General features: G+C 34.9%; 1 protein-coding gene across 1 annotated transcript in view; it reads right to left on the reverse strand.

Annotated features, from left to right (window-relative positions):
• Positions 1 to 21513, reverse strand: part of hdac7a (histone deacetylase 7a) — a 56676-nt gene extending 35163 nt beyond the window's left edge. Inside the window, exons 1-2 of the mRNA XM_077723952.1 lie at positions 21315 to 21513; positions 20629 to 20702 (exon numbers count right to left, since the gene is read on the reverse strand). The gene's annotated coding sequence lies outside the window, so the exon portion shown is untranslated. The remainder of the gene's footprint in view (positions 1 to 20628; positions 20703 to 21314) is intronic.
• Between the last annotated feature and the right edge of the window lie 716 nt (positions 21514 to 22229).

The raw sequence follows: 22229 nt of genomic DNA on the forward strand, positions 1-22229 counted from the left end.
AAACGAGGAAAATCCGATATTTTTTTATGTGTGTGCGTATGTTAAGATTCTCTCGCTACGTTTGTCCAAACCGTTTATCGTAGAGAGTTTAAATTTTTTTATGGTGGTCAGAAACGGCTGTCTGATTCTAATAAACGAGAATGGTTAAATATCTTTAATAGATAAATAAATAAATATCATTTAGAAAGTCTCATGGGTGACAGATTAAATGAGTATTTACATGAAAATTGTTTTGTGATGGAAACCTCATAAAAATGCTTAATAAAAACAGTTCAGCTGATGTTTTTTATTCTTTTTTTAAGTGAAAACAATGTTCTGTAAATTGATAGAAGCCCAGAAGAGTGTATTACAATAATACCTTGACATACGAGTGCCCCAACATACGAGGAATTTGAAAAACGAGGAAAATTCCGATATTTTTTTTATGTGTGTGTGTGTGTGCGCATGTTAAGATTCTCTCGCTACGTTAGTTTAAACCGTTTATTGTACAGAGTTGAAATTTGTTTGCGTGGTCGGAAACGGCTGTCGGATCCTAATCAACGAGAATGGTTAAATATCTTTAATAAATAAATAAATATCATTTAGAAAGTCTCATGGGTGACAGATTAAATGAGCATTTACATAAAAGTGGTTTTCTGACGGGAACCCTAAAAAAACGCTTCAGCTGATGTTTTTTATTCTTTTTTTAAGTGAAAACAATGTTTTGTAAATTGATAGAAGCCCAGAAGAGTGTATTACAATAATACTTTGACATAGGAGTGTCCCAACATACGAGAAATGTGAAAAACGAGGCAAATTTCGACAATTTTTTGCGTGTGTGTGTGTATGTTAAGATTCTTTCGCTACGTTTGTCCAAACCGTTTTTCGTAGAGAGTTGAATTTTTTTATGGTGGTCAGAAACAGCTGTCGGATCCTAATAAACGAGAATGGTTAAATATCTTTAATAAATAAATAAATAAATATCATTTAGAAAATCTCATGGGTGACAGATTAAATGAGTATTTACATAAAAAATGTTTTGTGATGGGAACTCTTGTGAAAAACGCTTAAAAAAACAGTTCAGCTGATGTTTTTATATTTTTTTTAAGTGAAAACAATGTTCTGTAAATTGAACAAAGCCCAGAAGAGTGTATTACAATAATACCTTGACATACGAGTGTCCCAACATAAGAGAAATTTGAAAAACGAGGAAAATTCCGACATTTTTTTGCGTGTGTGTGCGTATGTTAAGATTCTCTCGCAATGTTTGTCAAAACCGTTTATTGTAGAGAGTTGAAATTTTTTAATGGTGGTCGGAAACGGCTGTCGGATCCTAATAAACGAGAATGGTTAAATATCTTTAATAAATAAATAAATAAATATCATTTAGAAAGTCTCATGGGTGACAGATTAAATGAGTATTTACATAAAAATTGTTTTGTGATGGGAACCCTCATAAAAACAGTTCAGCTGATGTTTTTTATTATTTTTTTAAGTGAAAACAATGTTCTGTAAATTGAACAAAGCCCAGAAGAGTGTATTACAATAATACCTTGACATACGAGTGCCCCAACATACGAGAAATTTGAAAAACGAGGAAAATTCTGATATTTTTTTTGCGTGTGTGTGGGTATGTTAAGATTCTCTCGCGATGTTTGTCCAAACCGTTTTTCGTAGAGAGTTGAATTTTTTTATGGTGGTCAAAAACAGCTGTCTGATCCTAATAAACGAGAATTGAATATATTTTGAATTTCTCCAAGTGTGTAAATTCAACTTTAATTTGTCAAACCTGAAAGCAGAGTTGATGTATGAATCGTTTTTACATGATGTGCCTTAAACGCACCACATAACTGATTGGTCGTAACATAGAACGATGTCTACCCACAACGATTTTTCCCAAGGACACACCCGCATTCTTTTTTTGGAAAATTGTTTGACAAAATTCCCAATTTAGATCCAGAACTCATGATGTGTTCGTTATTACATTTGAACACAGTAACGCTGTCTACAAAAATAGAGTGTCTGGTGTGCAATTTTAGGACCGGTTGAACAGGTTGAACTACAATAAGACACTTGCTCCAGGTTAACAATTGTGCGATAATAACAAAATGGGAAGACAACAAGAGAATACTGAAGCTTAAAAAAAGGGGAAAAGAGAATTTTAGAGAGACAAATGTGGCAAACTGCACTTCTGCCAATGTTGGCGGATAATGTGAACTATTGTAAAGCAAGTGAATCATTAACACTTCCTACTTTATCCACACTTTCAAAGTTTTTTTTACATTTACTTCGTCCAGATACTGCAAATTTGAAATCCCTCCAGAATTTTGAAGTAGACAAAAAAAGTTTAGAGTTTAAAGTTGAGGAAAATTTGATTTGACATATGAGCTTGGTCCTGGAACGCATTAGCTGTCATGGGGGAAAAAAACTGCAAATAAAGTATTCTTTCAAATCTTTACAAAAATTGGACTATTAGTTTTCGATGATTCTGAAAAAATGTGTTTTATGAATTATCCCAACATATGAGAAATTTGAGATACGAGGAAAATTCTGAGCATATTTTTGCATTGAGATAAGAGAAAATTTTGAGATACAAGCATACAACAACTCTAGAAAAACAAGTGGTGTACGAGTGACTTAACTAGCTTTTAAAGTGACTGTGTATAGTAATTAAAGTTAATTTAAGTTAAATGTACAGTTTCTGTTATGTAACAGTGTCACAAAAGTGTAGTGTCGTAGTTAAGAACTCCATACAGTACTGTACTTAATACTCATGTCACATTTTATTGCAGGTTATAACTACTACATATGTATTTGTCACTTTAAGAGCATAGGTGGTGAATTATAACAATTCAAAACATGTTTTGAATTGCGATATCCTATTTTTAGGTGTTTTTTTAATACGGTGGGAACGGATTAATTTGTATTTAATTTGAGGAAAATTTGATTTGACATATGAGCTGGGCCCAGGAACGCATTAAGCTCGTATCTCAAGGTATTACTGTAAATTATTAAAAAAAATTCTGGCAAATTTTTGGGACACTAAAAACACATAGCAACACTAGTTAAAAGTGTAGTGTCGTAGTTAAGAACTCCATACAGTACTGTACTTAATACTCATGTCACATTTTATTGCAGGTTATAACTACTACATATGTATTTGTCACTTTAAGAGCATAGGTGGTGAATTATAACAATTCAAAACATGTTTTTTCATTGCGACATCCTATTTTTAGGTGTTTTTTTTTAGAGGGTGGGAACGGATTAATTTGTATTTAATTTGAGGAAAATTTGATTTGACATATGAGCTGGGTCCTGGAACGCATTAAGCTCGTATCTCAAGGTATTACTGTAAATTATTAAAAAAAATTCTGGCAAATTTTTGGGACACTAAAAACACATAGCAACACTAGTTAAAAGTGTAGTGTCGTAGTTAAGAACTCCATACAGTACTGTACTTAATACTCATGTCACATTTTATTGCAGGTTATAACTACTACATATGTATTTGTCACTTTAAGAGCATAGGTGGTGAATTATAACAATTCAAAACATGTTTTTTCATTGCGACATCCTATTTTTAGGTGTTTTTTTTTAGAGGGTGGGAACGGATTAATTTGTATTTAATTTGAGGAAAATTTGATTTGACATATGAGCTGGGTCCTGGAACGCATTAAGCTCGTATCTCAAGGTATTACTGTAAATTATTAAAAAAAATTCTGGCAAATTTTTGGGACACTAAAAACACATAGCAACACTAGTTAAAAGTGTAGTCTCGTAGTTAAGAACTCCATACAGTACTGTACTTAATACTCATGTCACATTTTATTGCAGGTTATAACTACTACATATGTATTTGTCACTTTAAGAGCATAGGTGGTGAATTACAACAATTCAAAACATGTTTTTTCATTGCGATTTCCTATTTTTAGGTGTTTTTTTAGAGGGTGGGAACGGATTAATTTGTATTTAATTTGAGGAAAATTTGATTTGACATATGAGCTGGGTCCTGGAACGCATTAAGCTCGTATCTCAAGGTATTACTGTAAATAACTAAAAAATGTCAGTCATGAGCATTTTCACCAATTTTTTGGAACACTAAAACACATAGCAACACTAGTTATGTTTGGAATAATTATTAAATTGTTCAAACTAAACTTTAACCACCCTTATAATTGATTCTTAATTAACTCACATTAAAATATCAAAACAAATGACTCAATGAATGCACAAAAAAACAAAAAAGGGTTTGGGATTGTCAGTTGGTGTGCAGCTGACTCATGCCACATAGGCAGTTTTGATTCATATTTGACATAAAACAGGCAAAATTAACATTTGGTTTTCCCTCATCCTTTTAAAGAATTAAAAAAGGCTAAAAAAATAATGTGATTTTCAAATTATTCATTCATTTTTAAGTGACTGTGTATCGTAATCAAAGTTCATTTAAGTTCAATTCACAGTTTCTGTTACGTAACGTAGTATGTATGTCTAAAATGGGGTTTTTTTACCCAAACTTGGATTTTTTTGCAGACCCTAAAACTGTGAAAATCCTACATCATATCAATATTTGGCCTTTAAAAAGTTGACCTTCAGGCTAAAAAAAAAATGGAATTTTCCATTTATTCCTTAATTTTTAAGTGACTGTGTATCGTAATCAAAGTTAATTCTAGTTAAATTCACAGTTTTTATTACATAACATAGTATTTATGTCCATGTCTTTTACTGTGTCTGTATTCCCATCTTCTTGCTAATAATGAAATTGCCCGAATAATCTAATCTAATCTAATCCATATTAACATTTTTGTCTTTTTTTTCCCAAAATGTGGATTTTTTTTATACTCTAAAACTGTCATTTAAATATTTAGCCTCTAAATCATTCACCCTAAATTCAAAGAGCAAATGATTCAATTTGGAAAAACTATCTTCACGATTTATGTTGCAACTCTGGAGACAATTTACCGTATTTTCACGAATATAAGGCGCACCGCATTATAAGTCGCACCCTCAATAAATGACATTTTTTCCATATATAAGGTGCACTGTATTATAAGGCGCACTGTATTATAAGGCGCACTGTATTATAAGGCGCACTGTATTATAAGGCGCACTGTATTATAAGGCGCACTGTATTATAAGGCGCACTGTCTATTTTGGAGAAAATGGAAGACTTTTAAGTGTGCCTTATAGTGGTGAAAATACGGTAAATGCTATTGACTTCCAGGAATGAAGCAATCACTACTTTACAGTCACCTCTAGAGCCAGCCGTTGTTGATGTTGTTTTGGATTTTTTGGTATAAAATCTTGCAGTGGGGGAGGAGCTATATGATGGAGGATGTTGTCAACTAAGATGGCATCTGCATATTTAACAGGATTGTTTCAGTTCAGGCGTTTGTGTTTTTTTATATCCGACAGTGGTGGTCTTTGGTTTTCAGTTTTTTTCCATTTGTAAGGCGCACTGGATTATAAGGCGCACTGTCTATTTTGGAGAAAATGTAAGACTTTTAAGTGCGCCTTATAGTCGTGAAAATACGGTACCCCAAAAAAAACTGTGCTTACTTTCCAAAATATGAAACAATAACTCTTCAAATTGCTGTATTTTTCTGCAGCTAAAATGCATTGATTTCCAGGAATTTCAAGGACCACCAAAAAACCTTATAATCAAGTCACAAAATTTGTCTACAAAAAAAACCCCAGTAGAACTAGTGTCGCAGTAACAGCTGTCTCTAAAATTAGCCTCCACTCCCCTTTAGTCATCTTTTACAGACGGTTACATCCTCTTTTTAAATCCTTCCCTTCATTCTTCCTCAAAAATCATCATTATACTAACGACAAACTTTAATTGACCTTAAAAAACACCATTTCATTCCAAATCATATAAAAAGGGAGATTATAACCAACTACAAAGGCCTGATAAAACAGGAAATTGATTGGATAACATTCTCCTACCTTGTACTTTGGTCAGCAAGTACAGATCAGGATACATGTCTGATAATCTTTACAATCCATCCCATTAACAACATGCATGGTAACCGTGGAAACAGTTCGCAGAGCCAGGCAGGAAGTCAAGTCTATAAAAACACAACAATGAGAGCACTAGGGCGGCTTCCTGTTTAAGAGCTGAGTTTAGACGCACATTTCCTCCCTGGCTCTTGTTGTTAGGTCGCTGCTATAGCGCCCTTGCGCACTTAACATTGATGTATGTGGCGTTCTACCTGAGAAAGAAAGCTAATCACATGCTTAAAATTGTGTATGTGAAAATAATTTGGGCCTGGAGACCTGTTCAACTAAGGTGTATACTCTAATTACCGTATTTTCACGACTATAAGGCGCGCTTAAAAGTCTTAAATTTTCTCCAAAATAGACAGTGCGCCTTATATATGGAAAAAACAGAAAACCAAAAACCACCACTGTCGGATATTAAAAAAACACACAAACGCCTGAACTGAAACAATACTGTTAAATATGCAGATGCCATCTTGGTTTACAAAATCTTCCATCATATAGCTCCTCCCCCACTGCAAGATTTTATACCAAAAAATCCAAAACATCAACAATGGCTGGCTCTAGAGGTGACTGTAAAGTAGTGAGTGAGTGCTTCATACCTGGAAGTCAATAGCAATTACCGTATTTTCACCACTATAAGGCGCACTTAAGTCTTACATTTTCTCCAAAATAGACAGTACGCGTTATATATGGAAAAAAATGTCATTCATTGAGGGTGCGCCTTATAATGCGGCTTACAGTTGTGAAAATACGGTGGCAACACTAGGGAAGTTTGGGTGAAAAGGGAGATTTGATGACCATGACAATTTGAAGAAGGGATGATATACGTAAATGTGTAGGAAAATAATTCCAAACAATGTGCGAAGAAATACAGTCATACATCTACTAATGGATTCTACAACTTTTTCGTAATCTGGATTTTTTGTAAATCGAGCAGTACTTTATATGTAAATTCTGTAATCCGTTCCACGGACCTCAATAAAAAAGCCTTTAAATGTGAACGCATTGTCCCACTTTGGTATGAAAGAGTTTCTAAATTATTCTGGTTTCTAAACGATTCTGGTTTCTAAACGATTCTGGTTCCTAAACGATTCTGGTTTCTAAACGATTCTGGTTCCTAAACGATTCTGGTTTCTAAACGATTCTGGTTCCTAAACGATTCTGGTTCCTAAATGATTCTGGTTCCTAAATGATTCTGGTTCCTAAACGATTCTGGTTTCTAAACGATTCTGGTTTCTAAACGATTCTGGTTTCTAAACGACTCTGGTTTCTAAACGACTCTGGTTTCTAAACGATTCTGGTTTCTAATGAGGAGAACAACCACTATTATTTCTTCAAGTTGTCTTCCTGGACAATCATTTTAAGTACTTCACGTTTTTTTATTTATCGCGGGCATGTCTGGTCTCAATTAACCGCGATAATCAAGGGATTACCATATTTAGGTGGGCCTCCTTCCCAATAGTCCATCTAAAAAAGTACTAAAATCAGGTTATTTCAGGTGATAGCTGCTAATTTTGCAACGTTACACGTACAATTTTTTTTTTAAAACCAACAGTCGATCTGGAAAGGGCGGGTTCAGATCAAAATGCAGTACATAGCACCCCTATGAATAGCTTGGCATTGAAAGTCAGGTTCTTTAATTAGTCTTTAATTAGTGCCAGGAACAAAATCGTTTTATATCATCTAAAATGTTTTTGTTTTTCTAAACCAAGCAATTGTATAACTTTAACTATCCCAATATTCGATGACATTTTTATATTATAAACCATTTTTACGTCTCAAAACTCAATCAAAACTCAACAATTGTCAAGTTGAACAGTTCTGGTTTTCTAACCAGGAGAAAAAAAACACTGTTATTTCTTCAAGTTGTCTACTTGGATAAATACCGCAAAAACTCGACATGCTACAGAACAAACATTTTTAGACTCTTGGAACACGAATTCTTAACAGCGAATAAAACAATCTACAACTTGCTTCACGCCAAAAAAATACAACTGTTGTAGACACCCACACACACACACACACACACCATAAAACTCTTATAAACATTCCACAGATCCGTGACATCTTCCACTTGACTAAGGGGCGTGCGTCATTGGCCTAAAGCTAACCACAACTACACAAAAGGTATGCAAAAATGATTGACATGCGACAAATTAAATTATTTTTATTTCATTTATGGCTGCTATGTACAAGTATAGCTACTTCGTAAAGCTACACACCAAATATATTATACAAAACAGCATGTAATACAGTCTGTTTCTTTGTAAGTGTAATTACTGAAAAACATACTTGGCAACCTTGGCCAATTTCTAACCTTATTAATGATTGCAATTCCCCTTATTAAGTGCTAAAAAAAACGTACAAATGCAACATGGCACGTATTTAAATACTCATTTAGGGCAAAATTAAAATTTTCTCCAATGTGGACGGGGTGATCAATCAGTGGTGACCAATCCGTGGTGCCCAGCCACCGTCCATCAGAGAAAAAAATATTTGTTTTCAATCTCGCCCTACTATTTGAAATGAGAAAAGTATTTATAATAATAATAATAAATAGTTGCTATCTTGCTTTGGACTTTTTTATGCCGTCATGGGTGCCGTTCATGCTTGTCTAGGTACATTGCTTGCTGACACGCTATATATTCATATATTGTGAAAAGGCAGAAATTTGACCCGCCGCATCATTTTATGTGGCCCGGGAAAGTAAATCATGAGTGTCGACTTTCTGTTTTAGGATAAAATTCAAATGAAGAGTATAGATGTATATTAAATATCCTGATTTTCACCCTTTTAAATAAATAATTGTCATTTTTAATCATTTTTTTCTGTGTTTTTAGTTCAAAAATAATTTTATAAAATCTAAAAATATATATAAAAAAAACAGAAATAAACCTTGTTTTAGATCTATAAAAAATGGAATATTCAGGGAGTTTAATCCAGTTCTTTTAATCCATTTATTTAAAAAAAATCTAAATATTATATCTAAAATGGTCCGGCCCGGATAAAATAGAGTTGACGTTAAAGCGGCCCACGAACCAACCCGAGTCTGACACCCCTGGCTTAAAGCATGAAAATATTAGCGGTCGACGATGGCGTTATCATCTGCTACAGGTGACCAAGACGATCCGGATTAGAGCCAAAATGGCAAAAACGAGATTGATTTTACAAAAAAACTTTTGAAAAATTCTGTACAAAAGGTTGTTATACGGTATACACAATTTGAAATGACCAAAATAACGTATAAAATACGGGAAAACGTAATAAATACAAGAAAAAAGGTAATAAATACAAGTAAAAAGGTAATAAATACAAGTAAAAAGGTAATAAATACAAGTAAAAACGTAATAAATACAATAAAAACGTAATAAATACAATAAAAACTTAATAAATACAATAAAAACTTAATAAATACAATAAAAACTTAATAAATACAAGAAAAACGTAATAAATACAAGAAAAACCTAATAAATACAAGAAAAACCTAATAAATACAAGAAAACCTAATAAATACAAAAAAAACGCAATAATTACAAGAAAAACTTAATAAATACAAGAAAAACTTAATTAACACAAGAAAAACTTGTAAATTGACAGATAGGGAAAAATACTTATTTTGATATTCATTCATATATTTTACTTTTCATATATTCCTGTTCTATGCCACTCATGCTCACAAGGGTGCTGGAGGCAATCCAGCTGACTCCGAGTAAATTACCATCTAATTGCGGTTTTGACAAACAAATTTTCACACTCACAATCTAACCGAGGGAAAATTTTGATTGTTCAATGCGAGTATTTTTTTCTTGTCAAAATGACTCAGCAAAAATACGTCTGGAATTTCCAAGAAAATTTTTCAACAACAAATGAAACAATCCTTCAAAGTCAAATGTTTGCAAAACTGTAGAAATAGCCCCGTTGGCTAAAATGTTTCTTCCAGCTGCTACAATATATTTCCCAGTGGAATAAAGAGGAAAGCAAAAAATACACAGTATTTAAAGCCCTGCATTTCTGAGTAACTTCCTGTTCATTTCTGTCGAACTATCAGATAAACCACAAGACTTTAAAAATGAAGTTTCTATTGGACTCAATGTAAAAAATCACAATGAAAAACCATACCTAAAAAAAAAAATCAACCCCAATCTTTCCCCAAATTCAGTGGCGGTCCGTGAATTTCAACAAATCAATCCAACCCTCAAAAACAAATTTATGGCAAAAAAAACCTCAACTGCAGCTACAGCTGCGACACAAAAATAATCAAAAAATAAAAAAATGGGTAAAAATCCACTTCTTAGCAGCATTTATTGATTAAATACAAACACTGAAGTTTAAATAGAAAATACTGGAACTTTTCAGATATTAGAACCGATCCCTGACTATCATTTCCCCGGGAAGAAGGTGGCGATAAACGTCGATATGTCTTTAAAACGTCTTGAAAATGGCTTTAAATCAACACAATAATATACTTTCTTGTGCAGCTAGCTCCAGATACAGTTTAGTAGCTGTGGCTAATCACTAGCTAACATAGTTGGTGAAAGCCATGACGTATCCCTCCGCCTGCAAGAAGGCATTGTGGTGTTGCCAACTCGAAATCTGATTGGTTAAAGCAACACGACCCTTGTTTAATGCAGCAGAGCCTGCAGGACTGATTGTGAAGGCCTTGAGGCAGATTTCTGGCCCTAGCAACAAATAATAGCTGAAATGTGATTGGTTAAATGCTTCAATATAAAAAATACACATTTGGAAGCAGTGCAACCAGAGGGAAATGCAATGAAAGGAAGCTAACAGGAATTATTTAATGAGTATTGATGGACAAAATATACCGTATTTTCACGACTATAAGGTGCACCATCAATGAATGACATTTTCTCCATATATAAGGCGCACTGTATTATAAGGCGCACTGTCTATTTTGGAGAAAATTTAAGAATTTTAAGTGCGCCTTATAGTGGTGAAAATACGGTAATTGCTATTGACTTGACCAGGTATGAAGCACTCACTACTTTACAGTAACCTCTAGAGCCAGCCATTGTTGATGTTTTGGATTTTTTTTGTATAAAATCTTGCAGTGAGGGAGGAGCTACATGATGGAAGATTTTGTAAACTAAGATGACATCTGCATATTTAACAGTATTGTTTCACTTCAGGCATTTGTGGGTTTTTTAAAATACCCGACAGTGGTGGTTTCACGTTTTGAGTTTTCTGTTTTTTCCATATATAAGGCGCACTGGATTATAAGGCGCACTGTCTATTTTGAAGAAAATTTAAGACTTTTAAGTGCGCCTTATAGTCGTGAAAATACGGTAGCTGAAATGTGATTGGCTAAATGGTTCAATATGGAAAACACACATTTGGAAGCAGTGCAACCAGAGGGAAAAGCTAACAAAAGGAAGCTAACAGACGATTTGGAATGATTTAATGAGTATTGATGGAGAAAATATATAATATATAATTCCGATATTTCTTAGGGCAGCATAGAAGGCCCACCACTGCCCAAATCCTACCACAGGATCTTATCACATTCGCTAATCCCCTTCGACATCAAACACATTCTTCTTATGTCACAACTTAGATAAAAAACACTCGACACCGCATCTTTTTTTACAGGATAACCCTAGTTTATCTTCTGACATACTTGAAGACAACACACAGATGGTCAGACGTTATCAAACCCGCAACCCAAAATACACACAAGAAACAAAAGCCCATGTTTAATAACCGTGGTTCAAATTGCAACCAATAGGGGGGTTTACGAGCGAAATATTGAACCTAGCATTCTTGATTTCAAGCCATCTGTTCGGGGTGTAACTGAATCTTGTTGCTTCAATTCTTTCCACAAAAAACAGGATAATCAAGGGGGTGACGGATGGAAGGATGATGGATTTGGTTATTGGTGTTTTAGAATGGAGTAATCGGGAAAATGTGGCAACATGGTGACTGACGTATCTGTATACCTGTCAACCTATGTTTTTTTTTTCTCCATATTTTAAACGTTTTTTTCTGTATTTTATACGTTTTTTTCTGTATTTTTTTACGTTTTTTCAGTATTTTATGTTTTTTTTCTGTGTTTTATACGTATTTTTCTGTATTTTATACGTTTTCTTCTGTATTTTATACGTTTTCTTCTGTATTTTATACGTTTTCTTCTGTATTTTATACGTTTTCTTCTGTATTTTATACATTTCCTCTGTATTTTATGCGTTTTTTCTGTATTTTAAGCGTTTTTTTCTATACTCTATACATTTTTTTCTGTTTTATACGTTTTTTTTTTCGTAAGTTATACATTTTTTTCGTATTTTATACGTTTTTTTTCGTACTTTATACGTTTTTTCGAATTTTATACGTTTTTTTCGTACTTTATCCATTTTTTTTTCTTAGTTTAGGTTTTTTTCTATATTTTATACATTTTTTCCGTTTGATACATCTTTTTGTGTATTTTATTGTTTTTTTTCCATATTTTATACGTTTTTTTCTTCTTATTTTATGTTTTTTTCCATATTTTATAATTTTTTTCCCTATTTTATAAGTTTTTCTCCGTGTTTGATACATTTTTCTTTGTATTTTATAGGTTTTTTTTTTTTAATTTGATACAGGTTTTTTTCGTATTTAATATGTTTCTTTCGTATTTTATAGGTTTTTTTCCGTATTTGGTCCGTTTTTTTCCATATCCACATCTTTAAAAAAACATTATATCTTTAAAAAATAATCATTAGAAATATCACATATTTAAATAAATAAATACATCAAAAACTGCAGCTGAAATTAGTGGCGGACCTTTTCTCAACATCAGTCCTATTTTAGCCAATCAACTGCAAGTAACCTATACTTTGCTTCCTTTCTTATGACATCAGTAATACACAATTTCATATAAATAGAAAAAAATGACCCTTTTGAAATGTTTGGGCAGCTCATAATTTAGTGCCAAGCAGATTCCCAGCTTGTGTTTAACTACTGCTTTCTCGATTATTAAAGGTCTGAGAAATGAGTGATCGCAAATCCATAAAAACTTTGACAACCATCTTTTTACATAAAGGCAATTTTATCAATGCACTCTTTAATCCTTCAAGTATTACAGAGTGGACTTGATCAAAGCTCAACTTTATTGTTTCCAACTAGCGAAGCAGAAACAGAACAAGTAAAGCAAAAACAAACTAATTAAAGGACAATAAGAAAAGGCCTTGAACTTGTTATATTGACTGAAGAACTATGTCAAAAGAACCACTTGAAACTGAGCATGTTTTTGTATTCAATTCCACCATTGTTTGAAATTCCTTGCAATAGAACACAATACAACCGTTTTATAAAGATATTTGTTCTTATTTGTTTGAGTAATAAGTGGTTATTGGTTGAATGATAGGTCGAGACATCACATGATTCCGTGCTATCTATTCTACATCAAGAAATCTGTCTGTCATTATTCTCTTGATGACTATCAAACTTGTTGTTGCCTCTCTGTAAAAGTCGAGTCATTCTGTCTTATGAATATGCGCACTCTCACACGGACACACTAACAATCCTGCAAATACATAATAAAAATTACAGACTAGTATGGACAAATAGGTCCATAAATGCAAAAAAAAAGCTTACACTTGACAAAAAATACAGAAAAGGTCCTGAAATTTAAGTGATTTAAAGCAGGTATTACTTTTCTTTGTTCATTGTCCAGTAGAATTATAAAGAAAAAAAATATATATATACATAGAAATACATATATATATATACATATATATACACATCTATATATACACACATATACACACATACACATATACACATGTATACACATGTATACACATATATACCCACATATATACACACATATATACACATATATACACATATAAACAGATACACACATATACACATATACACACATATATACATACATATACACACATACACATATACACATACATACATGCATACACATATATACACATATACACACATACACATATATACACAAGCCCACATATACACATATACACACCTATACACACATATACACATATACATATATGTATACACATATATACACATATATATACATATATATACACATATATACATATATGTATACACATATACACATACATATATACATATATACATATATGTATACACAAATACACATACATATGTATACACATATATACATACATATATACACATATCCACATACATACAATATACACATATATACATATATACACATATACGCATGTACATATATACACATATATACACGTCCACATACATACAATATATACATATACATATACACATATATACATATATACACACATATACACATCTACATATATACACATATACGCATGTACATATATACACATATATACACATATACACACACACTTATATACACATACACATACATACACATATACACACATATACACACATATATACACATATATACACATATATACACATACACTTGTATACACATATACACATACATACACATATACACACATATACACACATATATAAACATATATACACGCATGTACACTCGCATATAAGCCGCCCCTGCATATAAGCTGCACCCTTAAAAGTGTTGAATTTATAAAATACAGGGGATAAAAACTATCTGATTACTAGACCAGACAATCAATATGATCACTGACGTGAGACACCCATTAGCATATGTCTTAGCTCAGCTCAGACAACATTAAAATAAGGTAACCCAGTCCCAAAAAAAGCCACCATTGGTTGGACTACACTGTAATCGAAGGCAGAAAGGATCCTTTTATGGGTGTCATGTCGCACAATGTGGTGTTACTACAATAGAACTTGACTTGAATTACACAACAAAACAAACAGCACAATTGAAGACGTTAAGGAAGCAGTTTGAGCCAATTTGTCACCATTGAAAAAAAAAAAAAACTATGAACTACAAACAATGAAAAAGGTTACGATAATCATATTTTAGCTTGCTAGCATTTTCCTGTCATGCATAATTTGTTTTCTAGACGCGACTATTTCCAAGTTTTACACCAAGGGTGTCAAACTCGGGTTTGCGGGCCGCATTAACGTCAACTCGATTTTATGTGGGCCGGACCATTTTAGATATAATATTTTTATTTTATAAATGGATTAAATGAACTGGATTAAAAGCCCTGAATATTCAGCTTTTATAGATCTAAAACAATGTTTATTTTAGCTTTTTTAACATATTTTTAGATTTTTTTTTAAATTATTTTTGAACTAAAAACAGAAAAAATTGATTAAAAAATGACAATTATTGATTTAAAAGGGGGGAAATTTTATAAATCCAAAACAATGTTTAATTTAGCTTTTTTGTAACATATTTTTAGATTTTTAAAAAAAAATATTTTGAACTAAAAACACAGAAAAAATGGATTCAAAAATGACAATTATTGATTTAAAGGGGGGGGGGAAATTTTATAGATCCAAAACAATGTTTAATTTAGCTTTTTTTTTAACAATTTTTAGATTTTTACAAAAATATTTTTGAACTAAAAACACAGAAAAAAATAATTAAAAAATGACAATTATTGATTTAAAAAGGGGGAAATTTTATAGATCCAAAACAATGTTTAATTTAGCTTTTTTTAACATATTTTTAGATTTTTAAAAAAATATTTTTGAACTAAAAACACAGAAAAAAATAATCAAAAAATTACAATTATTGATTTAAAAGGGGGAAAAATCAGGAAATGTACTACACATCCTGATTATTCCATTCCTGGAACTTAATACCAATTGCCATATGTGAACTACCCACTTTGAACCCTTTAGCCAATCAAATTGCGATCACAACGCTGTCTAAAACTATGCTACGCTACATGTATGTGTGGGTGTGTGTGTATGTTTCATCATTCACTTCAACCCACACAAAAGGACCGAAGATAGAAATTAGCCCTCGCCTACAATCGCCCATATTGACATTAACGTGAATATGAATATGTTTTTTAAGATGTACTGATGTCCCTTTTTAAATAAATCAAACTTACGTGAACGCAACCTGCGCATGGCTACGTCTGCTAATGATTGAAACAGTAGCCGGCTATTTTTGACCTATGGAAACAAACAGCTCAATTGTGCTGCCTGGGGGTGCATGAGATGACTTGATATGCCTAGGGTAGTGTGTATTATACTCCCTGAGAGACCACCAATTTTTCGATGCTTCTAATCTTGAATTTGAGAACCAAATGAGGTACCAGAAAAGAACTGCTAATATGCTTTTACACTGTGTAAGTTTTGAAAGCTACAACCAACCCATGGGCATTTATCAGTGTCAAATCAATTCAACTTGTATTTATAGTACTTCTTTCGCTAAATACATCCTGCTGCGGTTGGATAGTAAAATTGTCAGTTCTTGTTCTTCAAATTGAGATGTACAAATAGTAGAAAAGGTTAGAAATCGAGGCATCTGTTTTTACAAGAGTTGATTCCTATGGTGTTTGGGGTGGAGTATCATCATAACCTCAGTTGTACTACCAAAGGTGACCACTTGAGTGTAAAACATGGTGTCAAAGTGGCGGCCCGGGGGCCAAATCTGGTCCTCCGCATCATTTTGTGCGGCCCGAGAAAGTAAATCATGAATGCCGACTTTGTGTTTTCAGATCAAATCAAAATGAAGATGTATTTTAATTTTTCAGATTTTCCCCCTTTTAAATCAATAATTGTAATTTTTAATCAATTTTTTCGGTGTTTTTAGGACAAAAATTTTGAAAAATCTAAAAATATATTTAAAAAAAAAAGCTAAATTAAACATTGTTTTAGATCTATAAAAAACTGAATATTCAGAGATTTTAATCCATTCATAAAATATAAAAAATATCTAAATATTATATCTAAAATGGTCCGGCCCTTAAAATGAAGACTATAGATGTATATTGAATTTCCTTATTTTCCCCCTTTTAAATCAATAATTGTAATTTTTAATCCATTTTTTCTGTTTTTTGTTCAAAAATAATTTTGTGAAATCAAAAAATATATTTAAAAAAAAGCTAAAATAAACATTGTTTTAGATCTATAAAAACTGAATATTCAGGGATTTTAATCCATTTATAAAAAATAAAAAATATCTAAATATTATACCAAAAATGGTCCGGCCCACTTGAAATCAAGTTGACGTTACCGCGGCCCGCGAACCAACACGAGTCTGACACCCCTCTTGCTTTAGACTTTACAAATCGGCACGTAAATCTAAAAAAACAAAAGGGATGGAGAACATTTGAGTGAATTCAGTGAAGCGTCAGTGTTTATCAGATGAGCGTGAAGGCAGAAACAATACTCAAGTCAGCTGCTTGAAAACCAAGACTAGGAAAAACAGAAACATGAGCGCCACCACCACAACAACGACAGCAATTGCGTCTGTTGTTATCGAAGTCTAAATTTCTCCCCCAAACAAAACATTCTCAAGTGAAGCGATAAATGTGGAAAGAGTAAAGGCAATCACCCACGTTATGTGATTTGGTTCAAGTCAAACTTTCCTTTGTTACAAGATTGTTGCAAAGAATTTTAAGTCTTTCTTTGGGCTTTATGGGGACAGGACTGACTGGTTCCTACATATGCTAAATCTCATTGTCTGAATGTGTACAGCTTGGGTAACATTTTATACATTGTGTTCTACTGTAGTTATTTGTTCCAAGGCTGAACGCATTATGAATATGTTATGCTACCTATAATAAGCGCAAACTAGCCGGTGTGCTAGTTTCTAACATCTAGTACGAGTGCAAAATGCAGAGTTTTTGTGCATTGCAACGAAAATCCATCCTTAGCTTATGTTAGCATGTGTGTTTGTGTTAGCATTCCAAAATTTTGTTAGCTAAAAGGTGATTTTTTTCCATTTCAATAGGAAACTTTTGTTGTAAAGAGGGTGGCAAGGTGGTAGAGTAGTTAGCATGTCTGAGAGTTTAATATCTTAGTACTGTTTAATGTTTAAGTACATTTGACCGGCGACCGGCTACCAAAAGACCGGCGACCAATCGACCGGCGACCAACCGACCGGCGACCAACCGACCGGCGACCAACCGACCGGCGTCCAACCGACCGGCGACCAACCGACCGGCGACCAACCGACCGGCGACCAACCGACCGGCGACCAACCGACCGGCGACCAACCGACCGGCGACCAACCGACCGGCGACCAACCGACCGGCGACCAACCGACCGGCGACCAACCGACCGGCGACCAACCGACCGGCGACCAACCGACCGGCGACCAACCGACCGGCGACCAACCGACCGGCGACCAACCGACCGGCGACCAACCGACCGGCGACCAACCGACCGGCGACCAACCGACCGGCGACCAACCGACCGGCGACCAACCGACCGGCGACCAACCGACCGGCGACCAACCGACCGGCGACCAACCGACCGGCGACCAACCGACCGGCGACCAACCGACCGGCGACCAAACATCCGGCGACCAAACGTCCGGCGACCAAACGTCCGGCGACCAAACGTCCGGGCGACCAAACGTCCGGCGACCAAACGTCCGGGCGACCAAACGTCCGGCAACCAAACGTCCGGCAACCAAACGTCCGGCAACCAAACGTCCGGCAACCAAACGTCCGGCAACCAAACGTCCGGCAACCAAACGTCCAGTCACTGATTTCAAGATGACCGCACTAGTCGTCCCGTCTCCCAATAGGGTACCACAAGTTTTTTTCTAATTCTTATTCCTTGTAAAAAGCTATTTTTCCCAATTTTCAGACCACCGCAAAGAACACAAGTAGGAGTTTTGGCATTTAGCTCCCTCTACAGACTGCAGTATGCAAACAATGCTATAAATATGGTTCATAAATTTAATATTTTTAATTAAATGGTTTATTTACCAGGCGGAACAACGTGTAATTGACAATGAAACATGTATTATTCAAAAGTTTAAGTCCAGAAACACAATTTCAAAACTGCTTAGCATTCCACACACAAAAAAGCCCTAATTCTCCACAATACTTGTCTCACAACTCTATCAAAACATCCTATATTTTGCATATGACTTTATCAACGTGACAGTATCTCATGACTTTTAACTAATCAAACAATGGGTGGCCTAAAGGAAAACTAATTCAACTGGCGAACAATAGTGAAAGAGCCAGTGTCAATTGCAGTGTGTGTGGATAGCACATATGTAACCAGATGCTGTAAACCATGGCCATGACTTCACCGACTTTTTTCCACAGGAGCTCAAACACACACACACACATCTCTACACACCCCCATTGAATACAACCGCAATGCAGAGTTAGCATACAGTTGTTCGAGGCTGGTACGAGATGAGCCAACCATCTTTCTTTCTCCCACCAGATGTCTATTGTAATATTACATCGTGCGATCACACGGGTTTGTACTTCTCACAGCAGAACACACAAAAAACACAAACAGCTGGCTAACTCGTTTGCGGCAAGCCCAGCCCTAACATTTGGATCTGATACAAGATGTCTTCAAACAAATTATCGGTTGTCTCTTTAACCAATGGGAAAGGTGAGATTAAAGTCAACGTGCCAATCATAGTTATACTTACCGTATTTTCACGACTATAAGGCGCACTTAAAAGTCTTAAATTTTCTCCAAAATAGACAGTGCGCCTTATAATCCAGTGCGCCTTATATATGGAGAAAACCGAAAATGAAAAACTACCACTGTCGGATATTAAAAAATCACAAATGCCTGAACTGAAACAATACTGTTAAATATGCAGATGTTATCTTAGTTTACAAAATCTTCCATCATATAGCTTCTCCCCCACTGCAAGATTTTATACCAAAAAAATGCAAAACATCAAAAATGGCTGGCTCTAGAGGTGACTGTAAAGTAGTGAGTGCTTCATACCTGGAAGTCAAGAGCAATTACCGTATTTTCACCACTATAAGACGCACTTAAAAGTCTTAAATTTTCTCCAAAATAGACAGTGCGCCTTATAATACAGTGCACCTTATATATGGAAAAAATGTCATTCATTGAGGGTGCGCCTTATATATGGAAACAACTGAAAACCAAAAACGAAAAACCACCACTGTCGGATATTGAAAAAAGACAAACTTAAAAGTCTTCAATTTTCTCCAAAATAGACAGTGCGCCTTATAATACAGTGCGCCTTATAATACAGTGCGCCTTATAATACAGTGCGCCTTATAACACAGTGTGCCTTATAACACAGTGCGCCTTATATATGGAAAAAATTCATTCATTGAGGGTGCGCCTTATAATGCGTTGCACCTTATAGTCGTGAAAATACAGTAACTCCAAAAATATGTGGAACGTAAATTGCATGAAACCCTTGATCCACACTAGTATTATCATAACAGACGGCAGACATCATTTCATGCAAACCCAAATGAAAAACAGAGTGAGCGACAACCGTCTTTCCAAATAGGCCAACACCTGTTCTGTGCTTTTTTATTGCCTTTCCCTCACAATCTAACCACTTAGATCATCATGGCGGCTGGAAAAAGTGTAGTCACCAGAGGCGTTAAAGAGACTCAAAGAAGAAAAAAACTCAAGATGTCATTCTAAAAGGGGGGGTTTGCGGAGTGAGTGGCGTTTTTCCACGTCGACGTCTCAATGTCGACTAATGTAGGCCAGTTTTGATGATGTCAATAAAAATGTTATAGTTATTGGTTTGCAATGTGGTCATAAACTTACCTGCCACCTGATGAAATATGTTGAATTGCCCTTGTTTATATCTTTATGGTGTTCCCAAACAGTGCTGATTCCATCTGTGGGGACAAACGTGCAAATTACATGCAAATACAATAAGAATGTTAAAATTTATCAGTGTATTCCCATCACTTTAATAACCGTGAGCCCATGTCGCCTGTCATAAAAAAATATTTTGTTTTCAAGTTGCAGGCAGTTAAGTAATACTGATAAAAGTTTATGAGATGTTGTTATACTTCCTATTGTACACCTTGGTGTATGCAAATATACACAAACTTGTCTAATATTTAACCCCGGATAGGAGTGAATGAATTACGCAATGTTTGTGCAGGTATTGCTGGGGCGACACAATGAAAGCTGCTTTACTATGCACAATACCTAAACCTGTACTGATGGGGGATAAAGAATTACATGGAGTTGAACTCAAAACGCTAAAAGAGGAAATATAAGTATGATATTAGAAGTAAAAGTATGGTTTATTGCGTTAAAGTTGAATAATGCTATAAAATACGACTCTTCTGACGTGACATTGAAGGTCTCACACGCTGCAAGTGAAAACACCTGTGCGCCTCCCCGCTTTGAAAAAAGTTTGCAACTCCCAAACGACGTCGCCGATCAAACGGAAAAAGAACGCGAATCAACTCCCAGAAGTTCGCGCGACGAATCCCTACCTTGGAAGACAACATTCGAACCGTATGAATCCAAAAGTCGTTGAATTAAATCCACCTAAAGTCCATACATCCGCGGGGAACCTGAAGTGGACTTGACAGTGCTGTTGTCAGCAGGCTTTTACAACGGAGCCGAGGAGGAGGAAGGAAAAAAAAGAGAGTTGTCGCGGCGAAGTTGCTGAAAGAAAGTCCGTCCCCTCCGGTCCGTCCCCCCCGGTCCGTCCTCCCCTTCCCCCTTTTCTCATCCTCCGCCTCCGTCGCTCTCCTGCTGACAGAAATAGAAGGCGAGGAAGGCGGGTTCCACCAAAAATAGCCTCGATTCGACGCGGACCCGGATCATTGTTTTCTTCAATGGCGTCTTCCCATTGGATGGTCGCGACAGCCAATCAGCATGCGTCTCCGTGCAGTCTACTTTTCCAATTAACGCGTGTTGCCATTGACGACTATAGACGTCCAATCTATTTAAACTGGGGGACAGTGGGATGAAAAAGGCCGATTGGACGCCTATCACTTATGCAGATTTTTTGTCATTGTTTTTTAAAATATATCTATTGGCGATACTGATCCGTTACTGACCCCAAATCATAATTTTAGACCATTAAATATGTAACTAATAAATGATAAATCCTATTTTTATTGTATTTAAGTGAGCACTAGTGGTTCCTCTTGAAAATATTACAGTAGACATAAATCAGTAACTTTCTTGAATAAGATCACTCATTTTCTGAACAAATTTTTCCTCACAAGGGTCGTGCGGGGGTGCTGGAGCTTATCACGGCATCATGTGGGTGACACTGAATCGGTGGCCAGCCAATCACAAAACACAAGGAGACAAACAACCAAGCATAGCTAAGAAAATTTAGACTGTCGAACCAGCTAACCTACCCTGCATATTTTTTAATTACCCAGAGAAAAACC

This window comes from Stigmatopora nigra, chromosome 1 (genome assembly GCF_051989575.1).
Source record: "Stigmatopora nigra isolate UIUO_SnigA chromosome 1, RoL_Snig_1.1, whole genome shotgun sequence".
Taxonomy (NCBI): Eukaryota; Metazoa; Chordata; class Actinopteri; order Syngnathiformes; family Syngnathidae; genus Stigmatopora; species Stigmatopora nigra.